Source organism: Stegostoma tigrinum, chromosome 6, assembly GCF_030684315.1.
Source record: "Stegostoma tigrinum isolate sSteTig4 chromosome 6, sSteTig4.hap1, whole genome shotgun sequence".
Classification (NCBI taxonomy): domain Eukaryota; kingdom Metazoa; phylum Chordata; class Chondrichthyes; order Orectolobiformes; family Stegostomatidae; genus Stegostoma; species Stegostoma tigrinum.
The window spans coordinates 66,127,717-66,143,544 of record NC_081359.1 but is presented as its reverse complement, the minus strand read 5'-3'; the positions used below and the strand labels follow the sequence as shown (position 1 = coordinate 66,143,544).

The window sequence follows — 15,828 nt, the reverse complement described above, 5'->3', positions numbered from 1 at the left end:
AAGTCATTTGTATCCATCTGGAACTAAAAGTGCCAACTATATATCCTTCCAGATTTCCTATGAGTACAGGAGCAAGGGACCTCAGGCTTCAAGTGCATGGTTCTCTGAAGATGGCAAGGCAAGGTAAAACAGTTGTTAAGAAGGCTTTTAGAATCCTTGCTTTTATAAATAGAGGCACAGAATATAAACGCAAGAAATTGATGCCAAACCTCTACAAGACATCGGCCAGGCCATATTTGGAGTATTGTGTTCAGTTCTGGGCACCTTATTTAAAGAAAGATGTTAAAGCTTTGGAGAGAATGCAAAGGAGATTAACTGGAATGATACCAGGAGTGAGAGATTTTAAATAAAAAGAAAGATCAGACCAATTGGGGTGGCACAGTGGCTCGATTGTTGGCACAGCTGTCTCACAGTGCCAGTGACCTGCGTTTGATTCCACCCTTGTGAGATTGTCTATGTGGAGTTTGCATGTTCTCCTCATGTCTGTGTATGTTTCCTCTAGGTACTCTGGTTTCCTCACACAGTCCAAATATGTGCAGGTCAGGTGGATTAGCCATGTTAAATGCAGGAGTAGGGGAATGGGTTTGGGTGAGAAATTCTTCAGAGGGTCAATGTGGATTTGATGGGCTGAATGGCCTACTTCCATACTGTAAGAATGGTATGAAATTGGGCTTATTGTCCTTGGAGCAGAGAAAGTTGAGATGTGGCCCTTATTGAGGTAATCAAAATTATGAACAATTTTGACAGGGTAAAGAAGGATTTTTCATTCTACCAGTTGGTATGTCAGTAACTACGGGTCACAATTTCAAGTCTGTCAGCAAAGGAGCGAGGAGTGAGATGAAGAAAAAATTCTTTTACCCAGAGAGTTGTTCAGATTTGGAATGTGCTGCCTGAGGGAGTGGTGGAAATGGTTCCTTAGAAGGTTTCAAAAGAGAACAGGATTGAAAGTGATGAATTTAGAGGGCTACAGAGATAGCCTAGAGAATGAGACTAGCTGTATAGTTCTTTTGGGAGTCAGTACAATCACAATGAGCCGAATGGTCTTCTTCTGTACTGTAAATTTCTAAAATTCTAACAACCCAGCCAATTACAACCTTGTCAGTGTACGCTCAGTCATCAACAAAGTGATGGACAAGGTCATCAGCATTGCTGCCAAGCAGGACTCATATAGCAATAACCGGATGTCAGGGTTGAGTCTGGATTCTGCTAGGGCCACTCGGCTCCTGACACTCATTACAGCCTTAGTCCAAACATGGCAGAAGAGCTGAATTTAAGTGGGGAGAGAAGAATGGCTTTTCTTAATAACAGGGCAGCATGGATTAAGCATGGCCTCATGGTGTTTCAGTAAAATTGAAATCCATGGATATCTGGTTGAAGTCATTCCTAGCACTCCAAACAACTATGGTACAAGGGACATCACTGCAGGAATTGTTCAAGGTAACCTCCTGCAGCCAGCTGTCTTTAATTACTTTGTTGACAACCTTCTCTCCATCTTAAAGTCAGAATTGGGGATGTTCGCCAATGAAAGCACTTTGTTTAAAATACATTCATGACACTGAAGCAAACCAAGTCCAAATGCAATAGACCTGAAGACCATTGAGACTTGGATGATAAATGACAAGTAATATTTATACCATACAAGTGCCAGACAATCTTCATCAAGACAGAATGTAACTACCTTCCCTTCATAATTGAAAACATTACCATCTTTGAATTCCCCTCCTTTAACTAAAGTACAATACCAGGTCAGAGGCTGAGAATTCTGCAGAAAGCAATGAACCTGTAAGAATCAGAGAATTGTTACAGCACGGGGGAGACCATTTAGCTTGTTGTGACACACTAACTCTTTGCAAGAGTGATTTATGTTGTATAAAACCTTAAAGATAGCATCTCCTACAGTGCATTGTACCCAGTGCTGTACAGGATTGTCAGCCTTATTCTTGTCTGCCCTGGAGTGGGGTGTGAACCTCGAACCTGTGATACAGAGGCAAGTGTTCAGTGAACGGAGACATAGCTGATGAGGGCCTTCCTTTGGAATGCAAGTGACAAAGAAGCTATTTTAAGACTCGTCCATATCTATGTGGATAAGTTAATAAATGCTGCAGCTGGATAGCAAAGGTTGAGTCAATATTTTTTCGCCAATCGTATACCAGATCCTCATCATTTCAATCAGGCAGTGAAAGAAAAATGGAAGACAAACAGCAAAATCAGAAAAAGAAGATGAACAAAGCAAGAGCGTAGAAACAATCACAGGAAGAGGGACACACAAATTGCCTTAATATTTTACAAAAATTCTATTGTAAATGAGAGTCCACGAAGGAGATGGAGAAATTAAGATGGAGGGAAACCCAGGTGAGAGGTAAGGACTGAGAAATGGGTACTGTAGGGATGAAAGTGGTGCAAAACGCTCTGAAAGAGTGAGGAAGGAGGTACTGTTCAAGTGAGGAGGATAGAGATCAGTTTAGAAGGGTAAAGAAAGAGGCAGACTTGTTGTGGAGAGTAAGGAGCATACTTTTAACATTCCCTCAGTGCTGTCATCAGTTAGGCTATCGCATCCCTCCAAGGAAAAGGGAGCAATTATTACAGAAACAATCGATGTGAAAGCATTAGTGACAACGAGACACAAATATAGTGGTGAAAGATGTGGGAGGCATGGTGAGAGATTCAAAGGAAAATATAAAGTACATCAAACAAGAAGTGGCCAACAGTCAAAAGCTACATGGATGAACTAGATATTTCTAAAATTAAAAGCAGCCTGTTGCAGACATGTTACCTTTCCAAGATGGGTGGGACGTTTTATTCTAGGCCAAAGGCAAGTATACTAGCACTGCACTGAATGGCTGAGCTAAGCTAGAGACAAACGTGAGGTAGATAATTATTTTGATCCACGCTCCAAATTTCTTTTTTGGTCAATGGAGTACAATTAATCTCGCATTTCTCTCACTTTAACTTTACTCATACTCTCTGCCGGGGATAAATGCATTCAAAATTCTTACCATGTAAAAGTGCTGAAGTATTAGTCCCTGCCCTACAGAGGGCGCGGGTTAGTCGCCGCTCTCCTGCTGTTAGAAGCTGAGTCTCCAGATGTTGCACCTTACGTCAGGAGAAGGAGGTGGGGTAAATTCACTCAAACTTGGAGATTCAGGGAGAAAAGCAGAAGTTTGGCCGGAGCGCAAAGATGGATCAGCAAAAGTGACAGTTACCCGCGGAAAGATACTAGTGTACATTATTCTCAACATTTGCTTCAGATTTATCTGTGTGGCTCAGTGCTGCTGGAGGAAGAAGTGTTTTTACTGTCATCCTCAAGTTTTTTATTGTTTCAGGTATGTTTCTCTAGTCCACTGGCTTTGCACGAAATGATTTCCATATAGGTGCATGTCCAATCGCAGTATCCAATTATTATAAGCTTGCATCGAGGCGATGAGAATCGGGGGTCACTTCGAAAGTAGAGGCTGTGTTAAACTTGCAGCTGTTACAACATCATTGCTTTAGGAACATTTATTACTCTCTAGCAACTTAAGAATATTTAACGAGGCAAGCTTATTTTGTTTGCATGTTTGAACAAGTAAAAAAAAGTGTTGTACGCGGACGGTTTTAACAGAGGATCACAATTCGTATTTTCTTACTGCTTTAAAAAATAATCTGGTCTAACCCTGGATAAAATGTACTTAACCCTTTACATCCCAAATTAGATTTGTACTATCCCAATATTCTATGTAATCTCAGATTTAAATACCTACAAGGTATTTCTAAATTCACAAGATAATGCAAAATCCAATACAAGTTTTAATTGACAGTGATTTGTTTAAGATAAATCGTGAGCCGAAAGAAAATCAAGTCCTACCAAAATGTGTTAAATTAGAAGAGTACTGTTTGCAAGGACTATGTAGTTATTTCAATTAGACGATGTACAACTTGAGTTTGTAGCAAGATGATTTGAACTCAAGTTTGAACTCTATTAGCATTTAGACTTGAGTTGACCCACCATCAAATCACCTCGCTGAGATGGATGTACAACTGCTACTTTGCCATTAATTACGAATACCTTGGCTGTAGCCAAACACTAGACTGCTGCAGAGACAGAAATATTGCTATTGTTCTACCTGTGTTAATGAAAATATTATCCAGCTGACCACAACTGAAACAGAAGCCTGCAGAACAAGAAAACAGGGGTCAAACTATTAGATAATTGAAGATAAACAATCATTATATATATAATAAATGAACTGGATAATAAACAAGAATAGTGCCAAAACAGGAAGCTTCTCATTCAAGTTTTCCACAATATTTTTAAATGAATATGAAAGCAGTAAAATGGACATGCTAATGATGTTCAGTTTGGTATGAATGGTATTTTCCCCAGCATTTTCTTTCCCAATTGTTATGCCTTGATTTCACAGGATGTTGTCGTATTGCATGTTTAGAAGGGACTCAAATTCTAAATTGTATAAAATACCATGATGAGAATTTATCCTTCATTCCACTGAGTTTTCAGTTTCAGCTGTATCACTTTGGGACATATTAATCAAAAACAAAATTATTCTCTATTGATTGGGAATGGGTAAGAAAGTCATATGTTTTCGCTCATATGACTCTCAGTAGTTGTTTGTTAGTGACTTAGGTGGAAGTCAGGAATCTAGGCTGAACTATAGTCTGTGTGTGATCCAAAGGAATTAGAAGTTGGACAAAAATTTGGACTAAAGATAATTATCCTAAGAAAAAAATCTGTCAGTTTTTCTGAGTATAAATAATATAATTGAATTAAATTGATCATTTCTGATAAAGGAGATATGTTGTTGAAAACTTTCATCTTACACTCATCAGGATAGATGCAAGAATGCCAAATTTCAAAGGGAGCAACAATTTAAACTGCATGCTTCTCATGCAGTATACATTGTTGCTCCCTTTGAAATTTGGCATTCTTGCATTTGTCCTGATGAGTACGAGGCAAAGAGCTTCAACGGCATGTTTCTCTTACAGGTGCACTTTAAGCTCTCAATCACCAAAGTAGTGTGTCAGAGTTACAGAAGCAAAACATCGTTTGCAAGTCTTGCAATTATTAATTCAGAGAAGAAGCTGAGGAATTAGACAAAAATATCCAAGACATGATGTTCATTTAAAGGCATGGAGCACGACCACATTTATGTCAATTACTGTTGAACAATGTGCCAGTTACACTGTTTTTCCTTCACATGTAACAGATTATTAATGACTGTTTTTATTTTGAGATGCAACACCCAAGTATAACAATTTCCAGAAGGATTATAGAAAGCAGAAGACCATTTCTATAATGCAATTAATAAGTCACTATAACTTCAATAAATTCACATTTATTCCACGTGGCATTACAAATGAAATAGAGTTGTTACTCCAAATCTACATTCATTATAATCTGCATCAAGATTGTTAGCATTTATAACTTTTTTTCTGGAACCCAGATTAAAATGAAACAGGAAATTGAATGCAAATTCCCCTACTACTTTAAAACTCTGTAATTTGATATCCTAAAAAGTTTACATTTCATAATTTCACATCAAATGTTAATGTTACTGCTCTCTGAGAGTTTGACAATTATAATTTAATGAAAGTGACAGATATTCATTTATGAGGAAATGGATAATATGCTGGTTTATTGCTCTTTTCTTCCTATTAACACAAATTTAATTATGTAAGTCTAAGTTAAAGTATTTTATGTCATATTTACTTCTTCATCCTTCATAGTAGTATTTTCAGTAAGTGCATTGCAATTTGTAACAGGAACTGTTCAGTTTTCAACAAAGGAATAGTCCAGGCTATCTAATAAAACTAACAAAATACTTTTAAATCACAGAAATGGAGTTGCAAAACTGCCAACACATCTGCCTGTAGGCATCTTTAGTACTGTGCTTTGATGAGGAGGAGGAGGGAATGCTGTATATGTACTATATATTTTAGAAAAAGAAAACTCCCTTGCCTTTTCCTGCTTAGATTATTCTAATTGATCCCTAATGCAGCACAAATCCCATTTTGCTGTGAGGGTGAAATAATTGGGACCAAAAGCAATTCTGTGATTCCTTTAATGGCACTTCGTGATAGGAGGCTGATTTTGGGAGAGAAATATGAGAACAAGATCTTCCAAATGTGTCCCCAAGGTAGAACTGTTCACCTGAGTAAAGTTCTGTATACTGATGTATACAGGGCAAGTTAAACATTCAAACCCAGATCTGCTGGCTGAGACCAGGCGCTGAGGAGCCTGAAATGCTGACAGTAGAAAGTAGGCGGGGATAATGGGAACTGCAGATGCTGGAGATTCCAAGATAATAAAATGTGAGGCTGGATGAACACAGCAGGCCAAGCAGCATCTCAGGAGCACAAAAGCTGACGTTTCGGGCCTAGACCCTTCATCAGAGAGGGTCATCTGATGAAGGGTCTAGGCCCGAAACGTCAGCTTTTGTGCTCCTGAGATGCTGCTTGGCCTGCTGTGTTCATCCAGCCTCACATTTTATTATATAGTAGAAAGTAGGCTTTCATTTTGGAAGTAGGATTTTAGGTTTTCTGTAGCTTCTTGCTCATTTGTATTAATCAAGTTTGTATTCATATTTAATTGCTAAAATTGTTTCCATGGGGAGATAGAGAAAGGCACAGGATATGTAATCATTAAAACATGATCAAATCCTGAAGCTCTTTGTAAAATAAAATTGAAGTCGACTTTCTCAATCAAAATTAATCAGACAGAATTCCAGATTATGTTTTCTAGACATTGATAATAATCCTAGAGCTCCATTATTTTTGAGTCCATGAAAGAGTGACTGTGTTCCTCACTTTTTTATCCTTCTGTTAGTTTGGATGAAGTGACATACCACAATTAAATAAACACAGTTTTGACATTGCATTCAAGTTAGTTAAACAATAGGAGGTCATCATTCATCAGAAACACAACAGTGATATTTTTAACAACATCACTGCTGCAGTTATCTGAATTTTGCCTTTAATTTGGCCGTAGAGTGCATTCTAAGAGGTATTATTTGGCAAGACAGCTTTTTACATTATTGTAAAGTTAAACATGTTATTTTGCAGATTTGTTCCTGTTATTCCCTTGGACGAAGTACAATGTAAAATTCCTGAAGGCTATGTTTTTTTGATTTCTCACAAGCAAAACAACTATAGGTATTTTTTTTCAAGATTATCAACATTGAACAAAACAATGTTTACTCTTTTGAACACATCACTGTCAAGTTTAATCAATGCCAGCCTGACTACATGGATTATCTTCCCATTGAAAGCAATTCGAAATTAGCTTTAGCAAAATTTTCAGTGTGAAGTCTCTTTCCTCATGCTCCACAGCTTCAGTGCTTGGACAAGGGAGTGTACTGTTAATATGAAGTTGGATGTTATCGTGAATAAGTGGCGATGTATGTGACTGATCCAGTTGAAAATGGATATAATGATCCTGTGAAAACTTTGGAAGGAATGATTTGATGGGAATCAGAGTCAATAAGCAGAGGCAATAAATTCCATAGAAATTCACCTGACCTCTCTGGATTTATCCGGAATATCCACTGGCCACTGGCCTGTACTATAGTAACTGATCTCCACTGGGATGATAGTAGGGGCACAATAACTGACCTCAGAATCTCTAGGTTAAGATGGGAAATTTGGTTAGGATGCCTAATTGTGAACATTGTTCAGCAATTCAGTTGGAGGTGATGATGTACATGGACAATCATGCAAGGACAGTACTAAAGTCTACTGCAATATATTGCAAAGTCTACTGCATAGTTAAAGTCTACTGTTAATAGCCATTGTTTAGACTCACTCATAAATAATAGGAACTTTGGATGAACTGCCAGACACTGGCCATTGTCCATGGTACCTTGCAAGAAGATTGCTTTGGATAAATCTTTGATGATTGGAGCTAATTTGAAGCCTGTTTTCAGGCAGTTAGCAGCTTTGGGTGGAAACAGTGGTTTGAACATATATAATTCTTTTGAACAAAAAGATGCCAATACACAGAAAAGGTACACTTAAAACTAAAATCTGTAAAAACTGGACATTTTTCATCATGTATTTTCGTATATACACAATATATGTGTATATATAAAGTGTTTCACTTCCATTTAGGGAAAAAAAACTGAAAATTATAAAATAAAAGGATATCTGTAAAGAAGGGTTAATGGAATTAAATTGAGTGCACTTTGAACCAAATTGCACTGTGCTAAATAGTAGAATTCTTAAGGATAGAATTGCTGTGGGACTATTGCTGAGTTCTTTCCAGCAATTATTTGCCAATGTTACATCAGAAGATTGATGAAACCATTACAGAAATGTTATACTTATCATTCTAAATAGTACTGCAGCAAGAATGGGGGATAAATCAAGAGAATCCTGCGTTGAATCAATTATATCCAAGAAATCATCTCGTACTTCATGACATCAACAATCACATATGGATATGTTTTGCAACTAACTCTAATAAATTGTATGAATGGTAAACAAAACCATTCCAATAAGCAAAGGAATGTAGTCATTTTGCTGCATGAACCATGAAAAGTTAGTATACAGGTACATCACATAATCAATAAGGCTAATGGAATGGTATTCCTCATTAAGAGAGGAATTGAACATAGAAGTAAAGGATCATAAACAGAAATTGCTGATGAAACTCAGCAGATCTGGCAACATCAGTGGGGAGAAAGCAAAGTTAACATTTTGAGTCTGGTGATGCTTCATCAGCATTGATAGCAGCCAGGAAAAGGTGGTACTTATATTGAAAATAAAGCTGGGATGGGGGTTGAGGGAAGAGGTGAGTGAACAGGTGGAGATGGAGCCCAGAAAGAGAGGAAAATATGAAAGGGGTAGGCAGATAAAGGATTATTAATAGTAGGCCAGGACAGAAGCGAAGCTGAATAAGTGGGAGGGAATGGGTAGACTGTGCTGAAAACAACCCATGTGTTGTGATAGTAGGCCAGAGAGTGGATGAAAACATGCTGGCTGTGACAAAAGCCAGCCCTGTCATAACAGGCTGGGTGTGGGATGGGTAAATAATGTAGAAAGGCTTCCAAGTTATTGAACTCAGTGTTGAGTCCTTAGTGCTGCAGGGTCCCCAAGTGAAAAATAAGACTGAGTTCTTCAAACTTGCACTGAAGCTTGCTGGAACACTGCAGCAGGCTCGTGACAGGAATATTGGCGAGTTGTGTTGAAGTGGTGAGCAGCTGGAAGCTCAGTTTGAAAAATGCCAGACCTGCTGAGTTTTGCCAGGAATTTCTGTTTTTGTTTCAGATCTCCAGCATCTGCAGCTTTTTGTTTTATCAAATTAAGAGTGTTATGCTTCGGTTATACAGGATATTGGTGAGACCACACCTGAAATACTGTGTGCAGATATGATCCCTTTACTTAAGCAAGGACGTAAATGTATTGGAGGCCTTTTGGAATTATAATGAATGGGTCATCTTAAGGATAGATTGGACAGGTTGGATGTGTTTCCTCTGGCATTTAAAAGAGTCAGGGGTGAGTTGATTAGAGTAAATAAGATCCCAAGTGGTTTGACAAGATGGTCTTGTGAGTCAGTCCAGAACTAGGGGACAACACATCGTGGAGCTGGAGGGACACAGCAGGCCAGGCAGCATCAGAGGAGCAGGAAAGTTGACGTTTCAGTTCGGGACTCATCTTCTGAAGATTTTCTGAAGGAGGATCCTGACCCAAAACGTCAACTTTCCTGCTCTTCTGATGCTGTCTGGCCTGCTGTGTCCCTCCAGCGCCATACTATGTTAGCTCTGACTTCAACATCTGCAGCTCTTGCTATCTCAGAACCAGGGGACATTGTTTTGAAAAGAGGGTTAGCCTTTCAGGACAAAAATGAGGGCAATTTTGTTTTCAGAGGCTTGTGTGACTTTTGAATTCTCTGCCTCAGAAGTCAGTGAAGACAGGGTTTTGGATATTTTGAAGAGAATGATAGATAGAGTCTTGTTAGACATGGGGATCAAGGCCCAGCAGGGATAGATGGGAAATGAGGAACTCAAAACACAAAATAAGGCAATCATTATCTGAGTGCTACTGCTGAACTCACTTTTGACTTGTCCATCTCCCTTTCCCTGCAAACCCCAATCTCAGACAGGCAGATGCCCAATACCGCAGCAACTTTCGCAGTAGTGATCTTGCTACTGGGGCTCGGGGAGGGGGTGTTGTCTCAGTTACACTGCTGAGTTCTGCTGATGTTGGACTCTTGGTGGGCAGGATGTCAAACCAGGGTCGGGGTTTTTATTTGGGGAAGTGGGCGGTGGTGTGGGAGGGGTCATAACTTCAGCAGAAAAATTAGTAACCTGATTTCCAAAAGATCTGCAGTCTTTCTAAACATGATAGGCTTTGAGTTTCTCTTTAAGAAACACTTCCACCTTCAGACCTATAGGAGAATTCCAACCTCTGTAATTTAGATGCGAACTCTGCACTGTAGCACTGAAAGATAATTATACAAAATGTTTTCTCTAGTTTATTTCTTATTACTGTTTATAGTGATGACTGTATTGATCTAGTTCATAGACATTACTTTTTTGATCTCATCAATCATAGTGTGAAGATACTCCATGCCTTTACATTTCAGCTCATGATGCCTTATAATTTATTTCCAGAGGCAACACGTCCGTGATTGAACAGAAAAAGCATGCCCCTGCAAATAGCTTGAACAACCGCAACCAGCTCTCAGTTTGCAAAACCATCAATCTCCTCATCTTCAAACAGTAACACACATTCCAGACTTGCAAGAAAGTACCTTTGTGCATAAATTTGCAGACTAGAATATGATTAAAGTCTAGGAGGTGTATATATTTAGTCTGACAATGAGGCAGCGGCTTGCATTAGAGCATTTGACCAAAGCCACACTTCCTATGACATGGTAAATGCACTGAGGGCTTTTTTTTTAAAGACAATAGTTCTATTTGGATTTTGTGGTTCATTTCAAGAAGACATCTAACAGATAATTATACACACTTTAAAGAGGTAAAGAATCTTTGAATACTTAGTCATGTCTGTAATTAATAATCAAAAATAATGTTGACAAACCGATTTCTTTCATGTGTGATTGTGCTTCATGCATTTCCTCAATTATTAAGTTCAAAAGATGGACTTGCAAAGAATAGGTTGTATTATCATACTTATGTGGTTAGAAAGATACATTGTGGGTACAATTTTATAAGTAATACTGTTAAAAGTAATTCAGCTGGTTTTGTAAAACACTGATGCAAGAATTGAATGGCAAATAGATTGTTAAATATTTCACATTTCAAATTAGCAAAGAAAAGTTCAGATCCTTTGAATAAGAACTTGATGTGCTTTCCAAATTTCTTGATTTTAAAAAAATCAAACCTCGAAAATTCCAGTTACCTGTTCGTTAAATCTGTCAACATTGCTTCCACCACATCAAGGAAATTCCTTTTACTGTAATTACAGCTCCCAACTTGGCAGAGCATTTTTTTTATGTATCTTTAAGGTTCTCCAGACATCAAACGGTTTTATTTTTTTCCTTTAGGGCTAAAAATCTTAGTTCTAAACAGAAGTTTTAGGTTTCACTGACACTGGAAAACCTACTGACTTCAGCACAGTGCTTAAGCCTAGTTGGTAATTTAGGTAAATAAGCTACATAATTTTTCCAAGAAATTATTGAAAATAGAAATCTTGAGCAAAAGTTTTCTTCTTAAAAATGTATATTGTGCTTGGAACCCACACTAATGCATTTATCTTTCATGATTTATGGAAATTGGTAGTTTAATCAGTGCAACAAGGTGCCAGGGATGCAATGGCTTAACATGTGAAAGTAACATTGTAAGTCATTTACCATCCAAATGAGAGCAAGCCCAACTACAATACTTAAAGAAACATGTGATAGACTTAAATCTGACATTACCAACTTGGTTATAATTTGGAGCACACCATACAGGAATAAAAGCCTATGGAAACAAACAATACCACAGCACAGAGGAGGCCATTCAGCCTGTTATGCCTATGCTAGTTCTTTGAAAGATTTGTGTTGTTTACTCCTACATGACAGATCTACCCTCGCCACATTCATCTGCCTGCCATAATCCTGCAGAAACCTGAAAACGACACAGAAGAATAAGGGCAGCAGGTGCATGGCCTTCAACCACCCCACCAAACTTCATAACAGCGTAACTTGGGATTGCTTTGCTGTTTCTTCACTGTTGCTCTGTCGAAATCCTGGAATTTCCATCTGAAACATACTGTGGATATGCCTACACCATTTGGACTGCCACGTTTCATGAAGTGGCCCGTTACCCTCTCGGGGACAATTAGGAGTGGGCATTAGTTGCTGGCACAGACGGTAATGCCCACGTCACATGAACGGATATAAGAAAACATGAAATATTGAAGAAACTGTAGTGGTTGTGGGGTTAATAACTTCTTAGCAGTTGCACTGAAGCCTCATGCTCCTGAACAGACCATGTTACAGTACAAGATGTTACAGTACAGTTACGGTGCTGGCACACACTCCACATAACTATGCCTAGTCCACAAAAGACAGGACAGACCCAGCCGATTACTGTTCCATCAGTCTATTATCAATCATCGTTAAATTTACAGAAGGTGTTGACGATGCTATTAATCAGCACTTATCTCAGAAATAATCTGTTCACAGATGCTTAGTTTAAGTTCCACTAGATACTTGGTTCCTGGCCTTATACAGCTTGGTCCAAAAGAGACAAAAGAGCTGATGTCTAGAGAAACTGTACTTAACATCAATGCAGTTTTTGACTGAATGCACTATCAAGGAACTCTAGCAAAACCGAAATCAGTAAGCATAAAGGGAGATCTCTCCACGGGTAGTAGTCATACCGAGCACAAAGGAAGATTATTGTGATTATTGTGATCACTCCCCTCAGTCCTAGACACCAATACAGAAGTAACTCAGGGTAGTGTCCTTTGCTGCAGCTGCTTCATCAATGGCCTTCCCTCTATTGAAAGCTCAGAGGTGAAAATGTTCACTGACAATTGAACAATGTCCAACATCATTCACAACTCCCCCAGTTACTAAACTGGCCTAAATGAATATGTACAAATACTCAGTAGGCTTGGGCTGATTAGTGGGAAATAACATTCATGCCATAGAAGTGCTCGGGAATGACCATCTTCAGGAGACCACCCAATCATCATCTCTTGAAGCTCAATGACATTATCATCGCTAAATGCCCCTCTATCAACATTCTGGGATTACTGTTGACTAGAAACAGAATTAGACAAGCTACATAAACACTGTGGCTGCAGGAAAGAGTTAGAGATTGGGAATTCTGCATTGTGTAATTCATCTTATGACTCTCCAAAGGATGTCCACCATCTGCAAGGCACAAGTCAGGATTGTAGTAGAATACCGTTCATTTGCTTGGGTGAGTGCAATTCTGTTAACACTGAAAAAGCTCAACGCAACCCAAGATGAAGCAGCTGCTTGACTGGCAACCAGTCACCACCATCAACGTTCAAACCACTAAGGTACAGTTGCAGCAGGGTACACAAAAGCACCTATACTCTTTCAGCAGGATCCTCCAAAGCCATGACCTCTACATCAAGCAGGCTGAGGGCAATAGATAGAGGTGAATGCCACACCAGCAAGTTCACCAGCAAGCCACATACCATCCTGACTTGGAACAGTCTCGCCATTCGTCCTCTGTCACCGAGTTGAAGTCCTGGAACTCCCTCCCTAACAGCATTGTGAGTGGTCCTATGGTTATACATGCAGCTGAACTGAGTCTGCATCGCACCATATGGAAGGTCTGCTACCAAGAATCTCTTCAGACATAGGAATCTACAGGGCCTGCTTGGTTATTGGTAATAGAAAAACATTTAGTTGCCAAACTAGAACAGGCTCTTGTTTAGAAGTAGAAGTAGTTTATTGCATGTTAGCAAAAGGTCACATTAATATGACCTTTGATAGCACGTTAATATCACATTAACCTTGTAACAGTTTTTTTTCTACAAGTCTGTATGACATCATCATGGTGGGTGGCGTTCATGCTTCTCCTTAGTATTAGCACTTTTACCCATTTTTAAAACTTAACTACAACACCCAAAGCAGATGAATCGCAGCAGTTCAAAAAGACAGCTTGTCACCATCCTCTGAAGGGCAATTAGGGATGGATGAAAGGGTGGCACAGTGGCTCAGTGGTTAGCACTGCTGCCTCACAGTGCCAGGGACCCAGGTTTGCTTCTACCTTCAGGTAACGGTTTGCAGATTCTCCCCATTTCTGTGTGGGTTTCCTCCGCGCGCTCCAGTTTCCACCCACAATCCAAAGATGTGCAGGTTGGGTGGATTTGTCATGCTAAATTGCTCACAGTGTCCAGGGACATGCACACCAGGTGGATTAGCCATGGGAATTGCAAGGTTACAGGGATAGTTTAGGGCGTGGATCTGAGTGAGATATTCTTTGGAGGGTCAGTGTGGACTCGATGGGCCAAATGACCTGCTTCCACACTGGAGGGATTCTGTGAAAAGGTGGAGGCCTCACAAATGATCCCCAATCATGACAAAGGATAAATTTTAAAAAGCCCTGCAAATTAATCTTTCACGTTTGCTTATCCAATGATCTTTTAATAGTTATTATAAAGTCATTCACACTATTTGGTGGTGTTTTCCAGATCCTCACAACTGGCTGTCTGCAGAAACTTCTTTTCATTTCCTCTCTAATTCCTCTACCAATTATTTAAAACCTATGATCTTTGATTATCAAACCACTCACCAGAGCACACCGTTTCTCAATAATTGCTCTGTTGAAACTGCTTATGATTTCTAATGAGAGAACAAGGTGTAGAGCTGGATGAGCACAGCAGGCCAAGCACCATCAAAGCAGCAGGAAGGCTGACGTTTGAATTTCTGAAGAAGGGTCTAGGCCTGAAATGTCAGCCTTCCTGCTCCTCTGATGCTGCTTGGCCTGCCGTGTTCATCCAGCTCTACACCTTGTTATCTCGGATTCTCCATCATCTGCAGTTCCTACTATCTCTGATGTAATTTCTAATACTTCTCTAGGTTTTCTGTTAAGCTACTCTACTTTAAAAACAGTGGCAGCTTTTGAAATTACACACTATAAGTGAATATCCTGTGAATGAATAAAATAAAACCCTCATAATTGGTATCATCCTGGTTAACCTCCTCTGTACCTATTCAAAGCCTTGAAATTCTTTGTATAGTGCGACACCTAAAATTTCCCCAACACTTATGCAGCATCCTAACCAAAAGTTCACTAACATATAGGTTTAACATGATTTCCTTGTTTTTGTGCTCAATCCCTCTATTAACAAAGTTAAGTTCAGCTATGCTTTCATAACCACCTTATGGATTTTCTCTGCTCACTTCAAACATTTTGTGAATCTGCCTGGCAGATCTCTCTGTTTTACATCCCCTTTTAAAAGAATACTGTTACGATCACCTTTTGCATTCACCATGTGGTCAGTAAATTGTAGATTAATGGATCTCCTGTCCTCCCTTGTTAATATGCAGTGTTTCAAGTCAGAGTTAATGTATTTATTTAAACAGATTAAAGTTTAGTTTATTTCACGTTATTACTAAGGGTTCCTTTTTGACAAAGGGATAGGTCGATAAGATATTATAGATACTAAAATGAAAACAAGTAGAGATTAGACAGAAGAATTCTTATAAGGACAAAGACCCAATAAGTCTCCATTTGAATCCATTGCTTGAGTTCTGGCTGTTGAAGTGAAGCTAACACTTGAAGTTAGATCCAGCAGCTATGATGGTTTCTGTAGTTAGATAGCTGGTTTTTACATGTACAGGTGGGTTTCTTGAAACAGCCAATTTTAGGGAGATTGAGGAAAGTTTCCTTATTCCTGTTT

General features: G+C 39.0%; 1 protein-coding gene across 1 annotated transcript in view; it reads left to right on the top strand.

Moving 5' to 3' along the window:
• Positions 1 to 3,179: 3,179 nt before the first annotated feature.
• Positions 3,180 to 15,828, top strand: part of edar (ectodysplasin A receptor) — an 82,358-nt gene continuing 69,709 nt past the window's right edge. Inside the window, exon 1 of the mRNA XM_059646617.1 lies at positions 3,180 to 3,323. The gene's annotated coding sequence lies outside the window, so the exon portion shown is untranslated. The remainder of the gene's footprint in view (positions 3,324 to 15,828) is intronic.